We start from the raw sequence: 9560 nt of genomic DNA, 5'->3' as shown, positions 1-9560 counted from the left end.
AGGAAGGAAGGAAGGGAGGAAGGGAGGGAGGGAGGGAGAAGGAAGGGGAGGAAAGGTCATGTGGTAGAGCATATGCATTTCTCAATGCCCTGGTCAGCCCACCAGACAATCCAGGCTGATGCAAATAATAAACTGCTTTGCTGTTACTTTTCTGACTCTCCAACACTCTCCCCCTTTCTTTTTTATTAGGTTTTTTCTTGTAATGTATGTTGATCATATTTACCCCCTACTCCACACTCCTTTTAGATCCATTCCCCCTTTCCTACCCACCCAACTCTGTTCTTCTAAAACCCTGCAGTACTATCATTGTAAAGCAAATATGTCTCACAATCGCTCCCAATTGCTCACAATCGAGGAAAGCGGATGATGGGCAGATTGTCATCCTAGGGACTCACTCTCTGGTCAACTCAGCTGGGCAGTGGTGGCGCACGCCTGTAATACCAGCACTTGGGAGGCAGAAGCAGGTGGATTTCTGAGTTCGAAGCCAGCCTGGTCTACAGAGTGAGTTCCAGGACAGCCAGGGCTACACAGAAAACCCTGTCTCGAAAAACCAAAGAGAGAAAGAGACAGAAAGGGACCATATCACAAAGAAAAAATTAAAATTAAAAAACAAGCTGGGCGGTGGTGGAGCATGCCTGTAATCCCAACACTCTGGGAGACAGAGGCAGGCGGATTTCTGAGTTCGAGACCAGCCTGGTCTACAGAGTGAGTTCCAGGACAGCCAGGGCTATACAGAGAAACCCTGTCTCAAAAAAGAAAAAAAAAGAGTGGTGTACTCATCAATGGGCCTTGGGACAGTCTCAGAAATTTTGAACAAGGCAGGTTCTGTGTGAGAGAGGTCCTTCTAACATTGCCTCCACGTCTGCTAATACCTGTATAGTTGCCTAACATCTCCCATCAAGACTTTGTCACAAGTGAAAGGCAAGGTTTCAAGGGTGACGATGTGGGAAAATGATGTTTCTTATGTCTCTATGGACTAGGTAGGAAGATTGATAGATTCTAATCCATCCCAACTGATGGCTCCTTAGTGTGAAACTATCCCTTGTGCAAAAAACAAAAAAGAAAACAAAACCAAAAAACCTCCATCTTTCGGATTGTGAAAGTACAGACACTTCATTTTCCTCTGAGTTCACTTGTACTTTCCAAATACTTAGCTGTTTAGTTGGACACTTGTCAACACCAGGCACCAGGCACCAGTTTGCCAGCCTTACGCTCACTTCTTTTCTTTGGATCATGTTCCTAAGGGTTTTGTTGTTGTTGTTGCTGTTGTTTTGTTTTTTCGAGACAGGGTTTCTCTGTGTATCCCTGGATGTCCTGGAACTCACTCTGTCCTCGAACTCAGAAATCGGCCTGCCTCTGCCTCCCAAACGCCCTAAGGTTTTATGGTATTTCAAACTTTCTCCTATCTGCCCAGATGGAATACTATCAGTTGTTTTTGAAGTTACATTGTGATAAGTTTTCCACTACTATGAACTTAATAACCGAATGTGTGGCTGATTGTAGCATTTGCCAGCTATTCCAACATCTGTCCATTTTTCAGGCCTACCCACTCCCTGATACAAAGCAATATTAAATTAGGATAATTTGTAGCCCCTCCCCCCAAGTAGCCTCTAAGTTCAAGTGAAAGGAAGAGACATGTATCTTTAAACTAAAAGCAAGAAGTGGTTAGGATTAGTGAAGAAGATCTGTCAAATCTGAGATGGGGTTTCTCTAAGTTCCAGTACAGCCCAGGTTTCACAGAGAAACCCTGTATGGGGCACTACACGGGGTGGATTGGGCTGGGGACCTGGGGGTGTCTGAGATAGGAGGGATGGCACAGCTGTTAAAATACTTGCCAGGCACTGAACCTGAGTTCAGTTCCCAGAGCTTGCCAAACACACAGACACACAGACAGACATACACACAGACACACACACAGAGACACACAGACACACACACAGACATACATACAGACACATACACACACACACACTGACAGAGAGATAGAGAGAGAAAATAAGTTTGGGACCAGGAGTGGTAGCTCATGCCTACACCTCAGTGCACTGACAGTGGGTGGTACAGGCCTCTAATCTCAGCTACTTAGGATGCCGATATACGAGACAGTTTAAGGCCAGCCTGGGCAGCCTAGTGACATCCTGCATCAAAATAAAGAGCCACTCTTCTTTCTCTTATTCCTCTTACTCTCCTCTCTGCCTTCTTGGGCTCTCCTCCCCTCCCCCTTTCTCCACGTGGTCATGGCCGGCCTCTGCTTCTCTACTCTCTCTGCCTTTCTCTGCCTCCACTACCCCATTAACTCCCATCCTCTGCCCTAAATAAACTCTACTCTATAAAAAATAAAATAAAATAAAGAGCCAAAAAAACTTTATCATAATGTTGCAAATCAGTCATAATGTTGGAAATAGTCATAATGCTGGGTTTTGTTTGTTTCTGTTGTTTTCTTTTGTAACCCCTCTGCTCGTAAGTATCAGACTTTTCTAGGGCACCTAGGGCCTCACTCTAGATTAGTTTTATATAAGGGTGTGTTGTGGCTAGTTTGATTTTATATTCCAACCAATGAATGTTTTTGCATATTATATTGGCAATACAAGTGATCATTTCAGTTTGCATTTAGAATTCTATTTTCAGTACTCATTTGTGTACCATGCATCCAAATTCAGGTTCTGAAAGCCCTGTTTTAGGGTAGTTATCTGCCGCCACAGCAGTCAGACTGATTCCATCTGCTCCAGTGTGACCCAGTATCGTGAGCCAGGCAGTGACAGGATCTTTCATTGCTTGTTTAAAAGCCTTCAATTCAAGCTGTTCAGGGACTAAGTATTCCCTAATATCAAAGGTATTTTTGTATGGGACTATTATTAAACCAGCCCCCACCCCGAAGTTGTTGTGTCACAGATTTTTTTCTCTTCTTTTCTATTAAGGATTCGACCTAAGTATCTTTTCTCATTTTTTACCAATCCCCCCCCCTCCTTTTTTGTTTTTCTGAGACAGAGACAGTGTATCTCTGTGTAAGCCCTAGCTGTCCTGGAGCTCACTCTGTAGACCAGGCTGGCCTTGAACTCAGAAATCCACCTCCCTCTGCCTCCCAAGTGCTGGGCTTAAAGGCTTGCGTCACCACTGCCCGGCTTCTCCTCTTCTTTCTCACGTTTCTGTTCTTTCCATGGGTTCCCAGGAAGGGCTCTTCAGCACTCACTTAATCGTATACTTTCCCCCCAGCCCCCCTACCCCCACCCCCACCCCCGCTATAATAGGTGACAAACCAACACTTCTATCTCATCCTTTCTTTTATCAAGTTAACCTGCTAAATCAGAGGCCAACATGGAGGATGCTAGCTGTGTCTGCCTTTCTTGTGATTCCTCCTTTACACAGGTTCCTGCTAGGCTGCAGTTCCTGCCTGGGAAGCATTTCTATTCCATAGCAGCAGCCCAGCAGCCTGCATAGATGCATGCTGATATTCTCCACCCTTCTGTGCTATTCTCAAAGACTACAATTTAAAATCTTTCACTGTTCTCGGGTATCAGATTCCACTCATCAGGCAGGTACGCTACCCCAAAGCAGAGAGTTGAAGACTGCCTTCCTGGGATCCCTCCCACAGTCACCCCACCTTCCAGTGGCTCAGCCTTAGTTATACATCTCACCTCTCCTAGCAGGAACCATGAAATCAATGCTGTAGCAAAAAGGCACGCTAGCGCACACTGTATGGATTGGGGGCGGTCTTGGTTTCAGATGAGATTGGTGCATGGAATTTCCTCCTTAGATGATGCCCCCCCCCCTGCCCGCTGCCCCCCCTAGCTTGCTCAGCCTCAACTGTATGGCTCGCTTTCTATAGAGAGGACCACACAATCACCCCTCCCCAACTCATCCTTACTTCTTTCAAATCCCTGTTGGAGCACTTAAGTTTGTTGTGACATGCTTTTCTGGGGTGAATACAACACAGAAAGGTAGACGAAAGTAATGACTGCATCAAAGTCCAACTTAGCGAAGCAGTTGTGAGCTTTAATTGGGGTTACTACCAGGAGTATGGATGAGGGGTCAATTATAGATACTCACTGACTCAAGAACTTTTTTTTTTTTTTGGATTTGGTTTTTTCGAGACAGGGTTTCTCTGGATAGCCCTGGCTATCCTGGAACTCACTCTGCTCAAGAATGTTTTAATCAGTCAGGAAAAGCTCTCTGGAGCTCTCAGAAAAACTTGGAGGAAACCCAACTATCCTCTACACAGCTGGGCTAGTTGGTCATTACTTCAGCAGAAGCCTTTGAGAGTCTTAAGTTTTTATTCGCAAGAGATACCTGAAGGGTCCCCTCTCCTTAGAGGGATTGTTTTAGTTCACAGGAAACTGCTACACCACATTGGAGCAAGCAGGAGTGTGGTGGGGATGGTGTGTGTGTGTCTGTGTGTGTCGGTGTCTGTTGTCTGTGTGTGTGTGTGTGTGTGATTGCCCATCAGAACCAGAAATAATCTCCATTTCTGTCAACCAGGCAGTTCAGAGACAGACACAGAACACCCTTAAGATCTTCTAGCTTTTTTGTATGTTGGCCAACTTAAGCACACATGCTTGTGTAACCAGAATACTGGAGTCTGTGCTAGCTGTCACCACAAAGGCCACTAAGCAGAGACAGGAATTGAATCTTAGATGTGCTTTACCTAAAGAACCTGCAGTCTTGAGAAGGTAGAAGATCTTAAAAACAAACAAACAAGCAAACAAAATGAAACAAAAAAAAATCAAACCATTGAACCAAAAGGCACCCTGCTCCCCTCTGCTTCTTCTCCCCAGCACTGTACTGGAAGGGAAAGGGGAAGAAAGGAGCCAGTCACTCCGGAGCGCCTCTGGGCAGGTGGCCAACCACGTTTCTGAGGCTTGTGCTGGCTGGGCTTGTCTTCTTATCAGCCCCAGCATTTTCTCTTTCCTTCTTTGGGATTTCTTGGGCCCAGGCACATGGACACTCAGTCTAGTTAGTTTTTACAGGGCAAGACACTACAGAGCTTCTTCCATCTTGTATTCTTTTTGTTTGTTTGTTTGGTTTGGTTTTTCGACACAGGGTTTCTCTGTGTAGCCCTGGCTGTCCTGGAACTCACCCTGTAGACCAGGCTGGCCTCGAACTCAGAAATGTGCCTGCCTATGCCTGTCAAGTACTGGGATTAAAGGTGTGCGCCACCACTACCTGGCCTATCTTGTATTCTTGCTGAGACCATTTCAAATTTAACTAGAATTTGCTCTCCTTGATGGAGAATTCTGTGGAAATTGCACAAGTCTATTCTAAGAACCCAAGGTGAGGGTGTCCTTGCTAACTTAGCTTCAGTTCAACTGCCTGTTTGTGCAGACCTCCCCCACCCCCACCCCACACCCAGCAGCTGCTGCACACGTAAGATACCAGGAAGAGTTTTGCTTTAAAAGCTTCTTGCTCTAAATGCTCAGGGCTACACTTATGCCCTGAATACCTGTGAGCAGTCCCAGCAGCTGGAATCAAGACTTTCAGTTGCTATAAACTGTGTGTGGGGGAGAGAGGGTGTTTTCCCTATAACTGTCAACCTGTATTTCTCCAGGGGCATGTATCCTAAGAGAGGGGAGTTAACTCAGAACAAATGCTTAACAGTGGATATAAGTTAAGCCATTGACATATGTGGACGATCCCATTCTATAATCTAACATGCCATGTGCCCTTACATTATAGAAAGTATCTATCCCTATCCATTCCTCCTGTTCCCCATCTAGGTTGGCTTTGCTTCTTTTAAGAAGTCTATATTTCATCCTCTACTCACAATAAGTCCTAGAGAAACTACCTCAAAGAAATTTTCTTGTGCCTTATGGTACTATGTAATGGATACAATCCTTCCTACTTAAAAACAAGATCAAAATTCTTGTAAGTGGTATATCTATGTAATCCCAGAAATTCAAGGCTAGCCTCAGCTACATAATGAGTTTGAGGCCAGCCCAGGCTACATGATGCCCTGGGGGGGGGGGCAGTGTAGGGAGTTGGGCAGTGATGGTGCACGCCTGTAATCCCAGCACTTGGGAGACAGAGGCAGGCAGATCTCTGAGTTCCAGGCCAGCCTGGTCTACAGGTCAAGTTCCAGGACATCCAGGGCTACACAAAGAAGAAACTCTGTCTGGAAAGAAACAACTATCCACCCAACCAAAACTCCTCCCCCCAAAACAAAAAGGTTCAGCTTTATCTGAAATGATCCGTGCCAGAGAGTTATCAACAACTGCACTAGTTAATCCAATCAAGAATATGAGTCCTTGCAGGGCGTGGTGGCGCACACCTTTAATCCCAGCATTTGGGAGGCTGAGGCTGGCGGATTTCTGAGTTCAAGGTCAGCCTGGTCTACAGAGTGAGTTCCAGGACAGCCAGGGCTACACAGAGAAACCCTGTCTCGAAAAAACAAAAACAAAAACAAAAACCCCAAAAAACTAAGAATATGAGTCCTTTAATAATGGCCCGACCAAGCGAGGCTGAGACCTCCAAAATGTCTCTTGGTGCCACGTTAGTATTCAAGGGGGGTTGCATGGGAGGTTGGAGCAACCTTGGAACATCTGTCTTTTTGCAGAACTTAGTATTTTCAGACACAATATGACTATTTTTGACTTTGATTTCCTTTAATTATTTTAGCTTTATGCTTTAGCTTGTATAAGCATTAATTATTTTGGTTAATATATCTGGACCATGGTTAGGGTCGCAAGCAGTCCCAAAGTGTTGCCAAGGTGGCTGTGGCTGTTGGGGGAGGCTATTGAAGCAGGCGCAAAATGGAGTGGGGGGGTAGGGGGAAAATAGCTTTACTTCAGTTGATTGATTGATAGCATCGTTCAGGTCTGATAAAGCCTACAGATGACTGCCCTTGAAAAGGCAGTTCAGGCTGGGCAGTGGTGGCACACTCCTTTAATCCCAGCACTTGGGAGGCAGAAGCAGGTGGATCAAGGCCAGCCTGGTCTAAAGAGTGAGTTCCGTGATAGCCAAGGTTACCCAGAAAAACCCTGTCTTGAACAACGAAGAAGAAAAGGAAGAAAAGAAAAAGGAAAAAAAGAAAAAAAAGAGTAAGCACTTCTAACTGGCTTGGTGGTAGCCTTTAATCTAGCACTAGGGAGGCAAAAGCAGACAGATCTCTCTCCCTTGTTGGTCCTGCCCAACCCTTCAGTTAGCAAACTATATCAGATCCAACACCCTTGGGGAAAAGGACCAAGGAACAGCGACTGTTTTCCATTTTGGCCTAACCACCCTTGAACCTCCTTCACCTAGTATCCACACAAAAAATGCCTGTGTGCCTTCCCAGCACTGGAGAAGCTGGAGATAAAGCCAACATCCAGCCAAGCCAACTGATCGGCAAGCCCTAGCACAATACAAGACACTTAGCTCACAAACAAGGTAGAACATTAGCCTATAGTCAGGGTCTGGAACTGGGTTATTACTATGTGGCGATGCATCAGTTGCTGGCTCAACTGGTGAAGTTTGAGTTGTAGAGCTTGTATTACTATATTGAAGGCTTGTGAGCCTCAGCTTTGGCCAGATCTGATTTTTTTTTTTTAAATAAAGATTTAAATGTCTGTAGCTGTCTTCAGACATCCTAGAAGAGGGAATCAGATCTCATTATGGATGGCTGTGAGCCACCATGTGGTTGCTGGGATTTGAACTTAGGACTTCCAGAAGTGCAGTCAGTGCTCCTAAACGCTAGCCATCTCTCCAGCCCCAGCCAGATCTGATTTAAATCATAAGTTCGTTGCTTGATTTGGTTCTTCAAATTGAAACCAGGGGAAAGTACCCAAACCAACTTTGAATCCAACTATGTAACTTTTTGGCAATTTGCTTCTATTTTATGGACACATAGTGTATCATGTGCTAGTATTAAAGGGCTGTGTAGCTATGATTTAGCCTTCCCAGTTGTCTTCTCTCGTGGTTTGCTTATAGAATGCTACGTAATCTGGACACTGTGCTCCCTACAAGTTTCCTCAATAATCAAAGTTTCAACTTCCTCTTTTTTTTTTTTTTTTGTGCCCATGGACATGAGGCCACAATAGCAACAGGGCTTTCTTTCTCCCTTCGTTATTAGTTATTTTAGGTTCACAGGACACCAGAAGTTCCTTGTGTGCCCATCCCCCACTCCTGACTTTTAGCCTAAAAGTTGCAGATTTTTTTCCCTGATCTTCCTGGTTCCTAAGAGGAAAAGCAGGAAAGGAAGGGACCTGGTGTCTACAACCAGGAGCCTTCCTGTAACCCTTCACCCAAAATGACAGAACTTAAAAAAAAAAAAAAAAGGATTTCCTTCACCTATCCTTTTAAGGCAAAATCTTGAGTAGTTTCTATATCTAGGTAGCTTAAAAGAGTATTTCTTGTCTTGAGACATTCGCCTAACAACCTCCTAGGGCTTCCAGGGTCTCCTCCAGTGGGTGATGGCTTCCATTTGTGGGTCCCACTGTATCCGATGCCAGGCAGCCTCTGCCTCCTCTAGGGAGACCCAGTGGATCTCACCTGATTTATGGGTCAAGCCATGCATCCCTAAAGCACGGAGGGCAGGATCCTTGTACAAGGCCCCTAGGCATCCTGAGAATACTGCAGAGCACAGGGCACTGCACAGCCTTTCCCTCCAGTAATTTCAGGCTCCCTGGGGCAGGGGCAAGGATGAGGAACTTCTGCCTGTATATTGGAAGCACTAAGTCTTTTGACACGGAGGGGGGAAGGGTGTAGGGGGACGAAAAGGCATTGCCACAGTGGCCAGTGAGAGGGTCCTTGTCTCCCTAGTGGATGTGGCTCTCCTATTTTGCCAGGCTGAAAAATCCCAGCCTCACCTAGCCAGCCCATCACCAAACGTGTGCAGTGTGCAGGATGTGAGTCCCTCTCCTGTAATCTGCTAGTTCTTTCACCAGCACATTATCTATCTGACAGCGCCTTACAGAGCTCACCCTTTCCCCTGTGCCTCTCTGGAACAAGCTAGTGCAGCACAGACAGAACCTTGGATTTAACTCTGCTAGCAGCTCTGTTACAAAATGAGTGACACAACATGTGGACACTCTTACTGGGATATGAACCCTGGAAATTCATGGGTCCTAGAAAGAAATCAGACCTTTTCAGACCCATCAATGTAGCTGAGGACTGGGTAAGATTTGACTAAGACAATACATTAAACAACAGTAGACAGCAGCACAGACACATCAGACAACCCAAGAGCCTTCCCACATAGTGTTAGCTAAAGTAAGAGGGCCAGATAGTAAGCCAAAATGAATGTGAACACACCGTGTGCCTCTCAGCTCAAAGGGTGTACACATCTGTGATATCCCATGTATGTGTTTTTCTTTAAGTTGAACTTGAGGTGTGTCCCTGGAGCCCTGCCTGGATGGAGCTCCAGAATTTGTAGATTTGGAAGATACTCTTAGAACTCTTGGGTCTGCTTTCTTTTTATCGAGATAGCCACTATCTAAAAAAGCCTTTACCCAGAGAATTTCTTTGCAGAATGCCAGTCCAGCACAACACCAACGAGGCAGTACAAACCACACAGAGGCACCTACATGAAGTAACAAAATCAGTTTGTATTTAATATAACAGAAAAGACAACAACCACAGGCCAAGGGCAGAGC

The sequence above is a fragment of the Apodemus sylvaticus genome, unplaced genomic scaffold (assembly GCF_947179515.1).
Source record: "Apodemus sylvaticus unplaced genomic scaffold, mApoSyl1.1 scaffold_325, whole genome shotgun sequence".
NCBI lineage: Eukaryota > Metazoa > Chordata > Mammalia > Rodentia > Muridae > Apodemus > Apodemus sylvaticus.
Note: the sequence above shows the minus strand (reverse complement) of the source record.